Raw genomic sequence first — 11,668 nt, 5'->3', positions numbered from 1 at the left:
GACCCCAGAACTAAGAAGCCACAGAATCGAGGGTTCATAATGATTGGATAATATAGGGGGTGACAGGTGGCCACAAACCGGTCATAGGCCATCACAGTCAGAAGCATGTCATCCATACATGCAAAAATGAGAAAAAAAGACATCTGTGTAAGACAGCCCACATAGGAGATGGCTCTGCTGTGAGTTTGGATGTTCAAATCATTTTTGAGACTGTGGTGGAGGTTAAACCAATGTCGGCCAAGGACAGGCTGGAGAGGAAGAAGTACATGGGGGTGTGGAGGTGGGAGTCAGAGATGACAGCCAGAATGATGAGCAGGTTCCCAAGCACTGTGACCAGGTACATGGACAGAAACAGGTCAAAGAGTATGGGCTGCTGGTCCAGATCCTCTGAGAGGTTCACAAGTTGAAATACAAAAACACATGTAAGATTTTGTGGTTCTATATTGATTGGACACCTTTTGAAAAAAAAAAAGAGGATTAAAAAAGAAATATATAAATGGGCACCCAGAACTCTGTATACATTTGAATTCAAGTCTTCACAAGAAAAGTATTCATGCTTAATATCTATGCAACTTCAACAACACTTCTCAGAAGCAAAAAACACGGTCTTCCTGTACTCTTTGGTTATTGCTTTCTGCATTATTCATTGCTTCCTTCCACACCATTAGAAGTCCAGTGGCAGTGGAGGGAACAAGTTGTGATCACAGTAAAATGCAGCCTACTCTTTAAGGAAAAATGGGAGAAGGTACTAAGCTTCCTTTTTATTTAAAAAAAACAATTTTAATAAAAAGAAATTAAGAGGCAGTCCAATGTATCTTGTTTTGTTCTAAGACCTTGGGACTAATTTCTCTGATTTGCAATATTTAAATGCTGTGTCTCCCCATGCCAAGCAAAGAATAGGCTCTGAAGAATTGAAAATGAGAAAAGGAGATTTTTCTTCCCAAATACAGACCATATACATCTGGAGGACTGAAAATAAAATGTCCAATAAAGAAATAGGAAAATGGCAAAGTCAGGTGACTGATGTTTTAGCTGAATAGTATGAAACTTATTATTAGTAATAACACATTTATTTTCCCCTAAATTTATATATGCATCACATTATCACATACAGAGGCCCTATTATCTATTTAATCCTTCCTCATTGGAGTTATCTCAACCAAAAATCAACTCAGATAACAATGCTGAGTCTCAGATACCAACACTTCCCCCACATCTCAGAAATGATAAGAACAATAGAAAGATTTAAAAAATAAATGGTTAGACTCTGAGTTGGGTCCACTAAATGTTTCATTATTTCCCAGCTGTCAGAAAGTTTTAGAAGGTCTTAACCACAGGTACAATTCAAGTTATATTTTTAAAGTCTTCCCAGTTCTGTGAGTAAGAACAAAATCAAGACCTCACATAAGGTAACATTTTGAGATTGAGTGGGCTATTTACAAGCATGGACGACCATGTACTCAGCTGTAAGGATGTTCCAGAGTGGGTACAAAACAGAGACCTGTGCTGAATGATCATGAGTCTCCCCTACTATGACCTGTGGCTGTTCTTCCATAGTACATACAGAAGGCACCCCCACTGCTCTGCCCTGTGATCCCCAGGAATCCCCAAAGAAAGAACACAGTGGACAAGGCTCTCTTTCTGCTGGTAAGAGAAATGGCTGATTGGCTTGTTGATGGGACAGCCTGCCAGGATTCTCCTGCATGATGCCCTGTGTCCATGGTCAGACAGCCCAATGTAAACATGGCTTTAATATTTTCTAACTATAAATGAGTACAAGTTACATAAATATAATGCACATTTTCCATTTGCTTTTTTAAATATTTTTATTCATGCAGTAGTTATACATAGTAGTAGGATTTATTTTGATAAACTTATATATGCATGAAATATAATTTGCTTCATTTTAGTTCCCATTACTTTCTCATTTCCTCCCCATCTCCCATTCCCCTTCCTCTACTCTATGGGTCTTCCTTCTATTTAGTTATTGTTTTTAAGTGGTGATTTATAGATATACATTAAGATGAAATTCACTGTGGTGTACTCATATATGTGCACACCATAATTTGGTCAACTTCATTCCATGGGTCTTCCTTTTCCCATCCCTCCACCCTCCTCCTCTATTCTCTTCCTCTACTCCAGTGAACTCCCTTATACTTTCACAGGATCCCTCCTTTTTTCCATATTTTGCTCTAGCTTCTGTTTGTGAGAGAAAATCTACACTCATACATTGTTGGTGAGACTGCAAATTCATACAACTACCCAGGAAAGTAGTGTGGAGATTGGCCAAAATCTAAGAATGGAATCACCATATGACCTAGCTATCCTATTCCTTCATATTTATCCTAAGGAACTAAAATCAGCATTTCATAGTGATACAGGAACATCAATGTTCATAGCAGCTAAATTCACAATATCCAAATTATGGAACCAGCCCGGGTGCCCATCAACAGATGAATGGATAAAGAAAATTTGGTATATAAACACAATGTAGTTTTACTTAGTCATAAAGAAAAATTAAATTATGGCATTTTCTGGTAAATGGATAGAACTGGAAAACATCATGTTAAGTGGAAATAAGCCAGACACTTTTCATTTTGTATAAAACAGTAATAAAGTGGCCTACTAACTAAAGTGAGATGGTACACATGAAATGAAACTAATGACAGAATACATTGTTTAGCAGTTGGAACCGGAGAAGCCCTCTGTATCAGTTTTTGATGCTCTGGTTTCTATCATCCTCCTCATCATCCTTATCACCACTATCATAGTCCCTTTTCAGTGCTTGGGAATCTCTTTAGAAGGACCCATTCAGTGTTGTTGTGGGTGAGATTTCTATGAGAAATAGAACCAGTGTGGGTAGAGAGCAAATTTTGAATAAGATTTCTGATATTCCCACCTTAAACCAAAATGTAAACTTTACAATCCCCAAAGCTGAAATTTTCATATGGTATCCTCCCATCTGGCTTTCCAAAATGTGATGTTCATCCTCATGGTGAAAAAACAATATTCCAATAATCCTTCCCACATCCACTGGCCCCCTCTGCACTTACTTGGTTAGGCCGCTTCTCTGCTGGGTCATGACCAAGAAGTACAGATCCCAGGATCTACCCATGACTGGGGCTCAATTAGACTCAGGCCCTGTTCACAGCATTCATATGGATAGGGTATCAACTATGAGCTTCTTGATGCATTCAACTACAGCAGGAGACACAGTATGCAGCTCTCTGGGATGGACCATCAAAGAAAAACACTAAAGCCACAGGCTCTTTATTGATTATTAAAGGACCTTGGATGTTAAATGCACAGAGCTCATAATTAGCCAAATTAATCCATGTTGTCCCAGTCTCTGAGGACTTTCTAACATTAATGGAGGAAGAATAACAAGAGGAAATGAATGTCCACAAAAGGGCTTGAACCTTCCCTCTACCTTGGAGGAAGTTCATGTACTATTCACTTCTTTCTCCTCTACATTTTGTAAAGGTATGTCTGCTTTTTTTATCCATTTTTTATTGAGGTAAAGTATAAATAACAAAAAAAATCACCATTTTAACCATATTGAGTACCCACCCACCATGGTGGATATTTAATATAAATTCATAGTTTTAATTAATTGTGTTCACATAATTATTCAATCATTGCCATCATCCAAATCCAGAAACTGGCTTATTAGCTAGATTGTGTCTTCCATCACTGCTTCCCTCAAATTTTATGGAGTCCTGAATGTTGAGATGACAGAATGCCAGTCAAACCTATCCCCACACCCACTTTCCTCTAACCACATATGCCCCTGTCATCTCTGCTGAGAAAGCCTACCATGAAGAGCTTACTGTAGCAGAGATCACCATTGCTTTCTTTGAGCCAGCCAACCTGATTCTGAACTGTGACCCTTGCCATGGTAAATATATAGTTTGCTGCCTGTTTTAACATGATGATGTGGTTCCCAAAGATGTTAATGCTGCCATTGTTGATATCAAAACCAAGCAAACCATCCAGTTTGTGGATTGGTACCCTAATGACTTCAAGGCTAGCATTAATCATGAGCCTCCCTCTGTGGTATCTGGTGAACACCTTGCTAAGGTACAGCAAGCTGTGTATATGCTAAGCAACACCACAGCCATTGCTGAGGCCTGGGCTCACCCAGGTCACAATTTTAACCTCATGTAGGCCAAGCGGACCTCAGTTCACTAGTACATGGGCAAGAGGTTAGAGTAAAGAGGACATGGTTATCCAAGAGAAGGACCATGAGGAGGTTGAAACAGACAGTGCTGAGAAAGAGGATGAGGGTAAGAGTATTCATCTTTCGGAGATTCCAACATGGTGGCAGACGTGGAGAGATCAAGTCTCTGACCTCTTCAGCTGTGCAGGCATAGGGAGTCGTAAACAGCCTAAATCCGTTTGCTCAGGATCACTAGGCAATGCTGAGCTGACGTGGATCTGGGGTGAACAGTCTGGGCCTCTCAGAACACACACTGAGCCCAGCCCGGATCGGCTGAATTCAAGGTTCCGTTCGCCTGCTTCCCGCAGACAAACAGCTGTGACTCAGCACTAATCCATCCGGCTGAAACAACTGGTCAGCCCTTCTGATCCTACGGAGGTAATGCCAACCGAGCCTTCATAGGTAGTGGCCACAGGTTTGAAACGGGGCTTGGGAGAGACAGTAAGGACCCACCCGTTGCATTGGTCACCTGGCAAAGGGAAACGAACTGTCGCCATTTGCAAGAGATACCACCATGGCAGAGAACTGACGTCATCAGACTGCGGCGGAGGAGACAACTTCATTGAAACCTGCGGCTACAGGTGTGTAATCCCCTAGCCTTCCCTCTCCACACATCGGGGAAACCTTAAGGGCCCCTCCCAGCTCTCGCGTGAGCGCGGTAGCCAGACCGAGGGAATTAGAGGTGGCGCGGGACTCACAGCGCGGAACTACTGCTCCCACCAGTGCTGACAGCTGAGGTCTCTTGTACCAGCTACTGGGGGCATGGCTACCGGAGGGCAAGTAAAATTCGCTGAGGATTCTCAGACCCAAGCTCTACAAACTTAGGGTTTGAGGGAATGGCAAACTGGAAGAGTGTGCCCAGTCATTCATGAAAACAGGGCTCCCGGGAGCAGCAGACCTGGTGTGTACCCAGTATTGTGGTGAGCGGCACCAGTGAGAGGGGCCTGGCTAGAGGAAAAGTGGGGAAGTGACTAGACACAAGAGGAGGCCCTAGGCACTAAGAATTGGAGACTCGCCCAGTCTGGGTGGAGCTGCTGCACAGTAATTGGTTCCCGCGTATTGACAGGAGAAACTTGGCCTGGTGGGCACAGCGCCACCTACTGGAAGAGAAGTTAATCAAACTCTAAGACTGCATTTATTATTTTTTTTCTTTTCTCTTTTTTTTTTGATTTGAGTTTTTCTTTCATTTTCATTTTCCTTTCTTGTTTTTTAATTTTTTTACAATTTTTTTAATTTTTTTCTTCCAATTTTAATTTTTTTAATTATTTTTTATAAAAATTTTTTTCTTTTTTAATTTTTTTCCTATTTTTTTCTTCTTCTGTCTTTTCATTTCTTTTCAATTATCTTATCCCCCCTTCCTTGAATTCTACCTGCTTACTCTCATTCTCTTTAGTGACTTCTTCCCTTCCCTTCTAATACCTTTCCTCAAATAAATTTATAGGAGTAAACATCAAAAAAATTTATTGGAGTAAATAGTAACTCAGCAGTCAAACAGAACAAGAAGTAACATGAGCAGCTTCAAAAAGCAAGGAAGAAAAGGAGTACAAACAATGCAGGACAGCCTAAATATTCAGGAGGACCTAGAGTCATCAGAAAAATTGTCATATAAAGAACTCAAGGAACATCTTAGACAGATGGAATGGAACCTTAAAGAGGATACGAGACAGCAAATTCAAGCAGCGAAAGAACACATTGAGAATGAATTACATAAACAGATAAAAGGAGAAGTTAAGCATCTTTATCAGGAGATAGAGATTATAAAAAATAATCAAACAATAATTCTAGAAATGAAGGAAACGATAAACCAAATTAAAAACTCAATTGAGAGTATCACTAACAGAGTGGAGCAAGTAGAAGCCAGAACGTCAGATAATGAAGACAAAATGTATCATCTTGAAAAAAGTGTAGCCAACTCAGAAAGGCTGGTAAAAAATCACGAGAAAAACATCCAAGAGTTATGGGATAACATAAAAAAACCAAACTTACGAGTCATCGGGATAGAAGAAGGTACAGAGATTCAAACCAAGGGAATGAGTAACCTGCTGAATGAAATAATTACAGAAAACTTTCCAGAAATAAAAAAGGAAACAGATATACAAATTGAAGATGCATACAGGACACCGAGCACACAAAATCACAGTAGACCAACACCAAGACACACTGTTATGAAGATATCCAATATACAGAAAAAAAGAGAAAATATTAAAAGCTACAAGAGAAAGGAGACAGATTACATTCAGGTGTAAACCACAAAGGTTAACAACGGATTTTTCATCACAGACTCTGAAAGCAAGAAGATCCTGGAACAACGTATTTCAAACACTGAAAGACAATGGATGCCAACCAAGAATTCTGTATCCAGCAAAATTAAGCTTCAGGTATGACAACGAAATAAAAATCTTTCATGATAAACAAAAGTTAAAAGAATTTGCAGCCAGAAAATCAGCATTGCAAAGCATTTTGAGCAAAACACTACACGAGGAAGAAATGAAAAACAATAACCAAAACCATCAGAGGGAAGTGCCACGGTAAAGACAGAGGGCGAGGGGAAAGATAATCATGGAGAAACAAACTAAATTTTTTAAAAAAAGAATAAATAATCAAACATGGATGGAAGTACCAACCATATATCAATAGTAACTCTGAATGTTAATGGCTTAAACTCTCCAATAAAGCGACATAGGCTGGTATCATGGATTAAAAAAACAAATCCAACAATATGCTGCCTCCAGGAGACACATCTGATTGGAAAAGAAATACACAGGCTGAAGGTGAAAGGATGGGAAAAAATATACCACGCACATGGTCCTCGTAAGCAAGCAGGGGTGGCCATCCTCATATCGAATAAAATCGACTTCAAGACTAAGTTAATCAAAAGGGATAAAGAAGGACATTATATACTGTTAAAAGGAACCATTCACCAACAAGACATAACAATTATCAATATTTATGCACCAAATAATGGTGCTGCGACATTCATAAAACAAATTCTCCTCAAGTTCAAGAATCAAATAGACCACAACACAATAATTATGGGTGACTTCAACACACCTCTCTCACCATTGGACAGATCCTCCAAACAAAAGTTGAATAAAGAAACTATAGAACTCAATACCACAATCAATAACCTAGACTTAACTGACATATATAGAATATATCAACCATCATCAAATGGATATACTTTTTTCTCAGCAGCACATGGATCCTTCTCAAAAATAGACCATATATTATGCCATAGGGCAACCCTCAGTAAATATAAAGGGGTAGAGATAATACCATGCATTTTATCTGATCATAATGGAATTAAACTGGAAATCAATGATAAAAGAAGGAAGGAAAAATCCTTCATCACATGGAAAATGAACAATATGTTACTGAATGATCAATGGGTTACAGAAGACATAAAGGAGGAAATCAAAAAATTCTTAGAGATAAATGAAAATACAGACACAACATATCGGAATCTATGGGACACAATGAAAGCAGTTTTAAGAGGAAAATTCATCGCCTGGTGGTCATTCCTCAAAAAAAGAAAAACCAACAAATAAATGAGCTCACACTTCATCTCAAAGCCCTAGAAAAGGAAGAGCAAAACAACAGCAAATGTAGCAGAAGGCAAGAAATAATTAAAATCAGAGCAGAAATCAATGAAATTGAAACAAAAGAAACCATTGAAAAAATTAACAAAACTAAAAGTTGGTTCTTTGAAAAAATAAATAAGATCGACAGACCTTCAGCCATGCTAACAAAGAGAAGAAGAGGGAGAACTCAAATTACTAACATACGGGATGAAAAAGGCAATATCACAACAGATGCTACAGAAATACAGAAGACAATTAGAAATTATTTTGAAAACATATTCCAATAAAATAGAAAATAGTGAAGACATCGATAAATTTCTTAAGTCATATGATTTGCCCAGACTGAGTCAGGAGGATACACAAAATTTGAACAGACCAATATCAATGGATGAAATTGAAGAAGCCATCAAAAGACTACCAACCAAGAAAAGCCCAGGACCGGATGGGTATACAGCGGAGTTTTACAAAACCTTTAAAGAAGAATTAATACCAATGCTTTTCAAGTTATTTCAGGAAATAGAAAACGAGGGAGAACTTCCAAATTCATTCTATGAGGCCAACATCACCCTGATTCCGAAACCAGACAAAGACACTTCAAAGAAAGAAAACTACAGACCAATATCTCTAATGAACCTAGATGCAAAAATCCTCAATAAAATTCTGGCGAATCGAATACAAAAACACATCAAAAAAATTGTGCACCATGATCAAGTAGGATTCATCCCTGGGATGCAAGGCTGGTTGAATATACAGAAATCAATAAATGTTATTCACCACATCAATAGACTTAAAGATAAGAACCATATGATCATCTCGATAGATGCAGAGAAAGCATTTGACAAAGTACAGCATCCCTTTATCTTCAAAACACTTGAAAAACTAGGGATAACAGGAACTTACCTTGACATTGTAAAAGGTATCTATGCTAAGCCTCAGGCTAGCATCATTCTGAATGGAGACAAATTGAAGGCATTCCCTCTAAAATCTGGAACAAGACAGGGATGCCCTCTATCACCACTTCTATTCAGTATAGTTCTCGAAACACTGGCCAGAGCAATTAGACAGATGAAATAAATTAAAGGCATAAAATAGGAAAAGAAGAACTAAAATTATCACTATGTGCAGATGACAGGATTCTATACCTAGAAGACCCAAAAGGGTCTACAAAGAAACTACTAGAACTAATAAATGAATTCAGCAAAGTGGCAGGATATAAAATCAACACGCATAAATCAAAGGCATTTCTGTATATCAGCGACAAAACTTCTGAAACGGAAATGAGGAAAAACACTCCATTCACAAATCCTCAAAAAAAAAATAAAATACTTGGGAAACAACCTAACAAAAGAGGTGAAAGATTTATACAACGAAAACTACAGAACCCTAAAGAGAGAAGTAGAAGAAGATCTTAGATGATGGACAAATATACCCTGTTCATGGATAGGCAGAACTAACATTATCAAAATGGCGATATTACCAAAAGTTCTCTATAGGTTTAATGCAATGCCAATCAAAATCCCAACAGCATTTCTTGTAGAAATAGATAAAGCAATCATGAAATTCATACGGAAAAGTAAAAGACCCAGAATTGAAAAAGCAATTCTAAGCAGGAAGTGTGAATCAGGCAGTATAGCGATACCAGATTTCAAACTATATTACAGAGCAATAGTGACAAAAACAGCATGGTACTGGTACCAAAACAGGCGGGTGGACCAATGGTATAGAATAGAGGACACAGAGACTTATCCACAAAGTTACAACTATCTTATATTTGATAAAGGGGCTAAAAGCATGCAATGGAGGAAGGATAGCATCTTCAACAAATGGTGTTGGGAAAACTGGAAATCCATATGCAACAAAATGAAACTGAATCCCTTTCTCTCACCATGCACAAAAGTTAACTCAAAATGGATCAAGGAGCTTGATATCAAATCAGAGACTCTGCATCTGATAGAAGAAAAAGTTGGCTCCGATCTACATATTGTGGGGTCAGGCGCCAAATTCCTTAATAGGACACCCATAGCACAAGAGTTAATAACAAGAATCAACAAATAGGACTTACTTAAACTAAAAAGTTTTTTCTCAGTTAGAGAAACAATAAGAGAGGTAAATAGGGAGCCTATATCCTGGAACAAATTTTTACTCCTCACACGTCAGATAGAGCCCTAATATCCAGAGTATACAAAGAACTCAAAAAATTAGACAATAAGATAACAAATAACCCAATCAACAAATGGGCCAAGGACCTGAACAGACATGTCTCAGAGGAGGATATACAATCAATCAACAAGTACATGAAAAAATGCTCACCATCGCTAGCAGTCAGAGAAATGCAAATCAAAACCACCCTAAGATACCATCTCCTTCCAGTAAGATTGGCAGCCACTATGAAGTCAAACAACAACAAGTGCTGGCGAGGATGTGGAGAAAAGGGTACTCTTGTACATTGCTGGTGGGACTGCAAATTGGTGCAGCCAATTTGGAAAGCAGTTTGGAGATTCCTGGGAAAGCTGGGAATGGAACCACCATTTGACCCTGCTATTGCCCTTCTCGGACTATTCCCTGAAGACCTTAAAAGAGTATGCTACAGGGATGCTGCCACATCAATGTTCATAGCAGCACAATTCACAATAGCTAGACTGTGGAACCAACCCAGATGCCCTTCAATAGATGAGTGGATTAAAAAAATGTGGCATCTATACACAATGGAGTACTATGCAGCAATAAAAAATGACAAAATCATAGAATTTGCAGGGAAATGGATGGCACTAGAGCAGATTATGCTTAGTGAAGCTAGTCAATCCCTAAAAAACAAATACCAAATGTCTTCTTTGATATAATGAGAGCTACTATGAACAGAGCAAGGAGGAAGAGCAGAAAGAAAAGATTAACATTAAACAGAGACATGAGATGGGATGGAAAGGGAGAGAAAAGGGAAATGGCATGGAAATGAAGGGAGACCCTCATTGCTATACAAAATTACATATAAGAGGTTGTGAGGGGAATGGGAAAATAAACAAGGAGAGAAATGAATTACAGTACATGGGATAGAGAGAGAAGATGGGAGGGGAGGGGACGGAGGATAGTAGGGGATAGGAAAGGTAGCAGAATACAACAATTACTAATTGGGCATTATGTAAAATTGTGGATGTGTAACCGACGTGATTCTTCAATCTGCATTTGGGGTAAAATTGGGAGTTCATAACCCATTTCAATCTAATGTATGAAATATGATATGTCAAGAGCTTTGTAATGTTGTGAACAACCAATAAAAAAAATAAAATTTAAAAAAAAGAAGCAAAAAAAAAGAGTATTCATCTTTCTGCTGCAATTTTACATTGTGTTGTCTTATATTTGTCTTATTTCTGCTTTTTGTAGCCCTGGACCATCAAAAATAGTGTTTCCATTCAAAAAGAGAAAGATTAATTTCAGGCAGCCCACTATGGAGATGAGTCCACTGTGAATGTTGATGTTTATACTCATCTTTGGAACTGTGGAGGATGAGATATAGAAGTCAACCAAGGACAGGTTGGAGAGGAAAAGTGCGTGGCTGTGTGGGGCAGGAAACAGACAAATGATGAGCAGTTCCCAAGCACCATAACCACACACAGGGACAGGAATCATCCAAAGAGAAAAGGCTGCAATTCCAGAACACCTGTGAGCCCAGAGGAAAGATTCTGACCCACAAGTAAGATTTTGTTCTTCTATATTGTTTGGACACCTTTTGGGAAACGTAAACAGGGTTGAGTGAAAGACATGAAAAAGCAAGCACTTAAAACTCTGTTTATATTTTAATTCACACATTCACAATTATTCACACCTGAAGTCCATACAACTTCAGCATTACTTCTCAGTTGTGACAGGCCCA

The 11,668-nt window shown here is 38.6% G+C and overlaps 1 pseudogene; it reads left to right on the top strand.

Moving 5' to 3' along the window:
* The first annotated feature begins 230 nt into the window (after positions 1-230).
* LOC113178618 (tubulin alpha chain pseudogene) lies at positions 231-11,198 on the top strand (annotated as a pseudogene).
* The last annotated feature ends 470 nt before the right edge of the window (positions 11,199-11,668 follow it).

The sequence above is a fragment of the Urocitellus parryii genome, chromosome 3 (genome assembly GCF_045843805.1).
Source record: "Urocitellus parryii isolate mUroPar1 chromosome 3, mUroPar1.hap1, whole genome shotgun sequence".
Lineage (NCBI taxonomy): Eukaryota > Metazoa > Chordata > Mammalia > Rodentia > Sciuridae > Urocitellus > Urocitellus parryii.
This window is presented reverse-complemented; position numbering and strand designations above follow the sequence as displayed.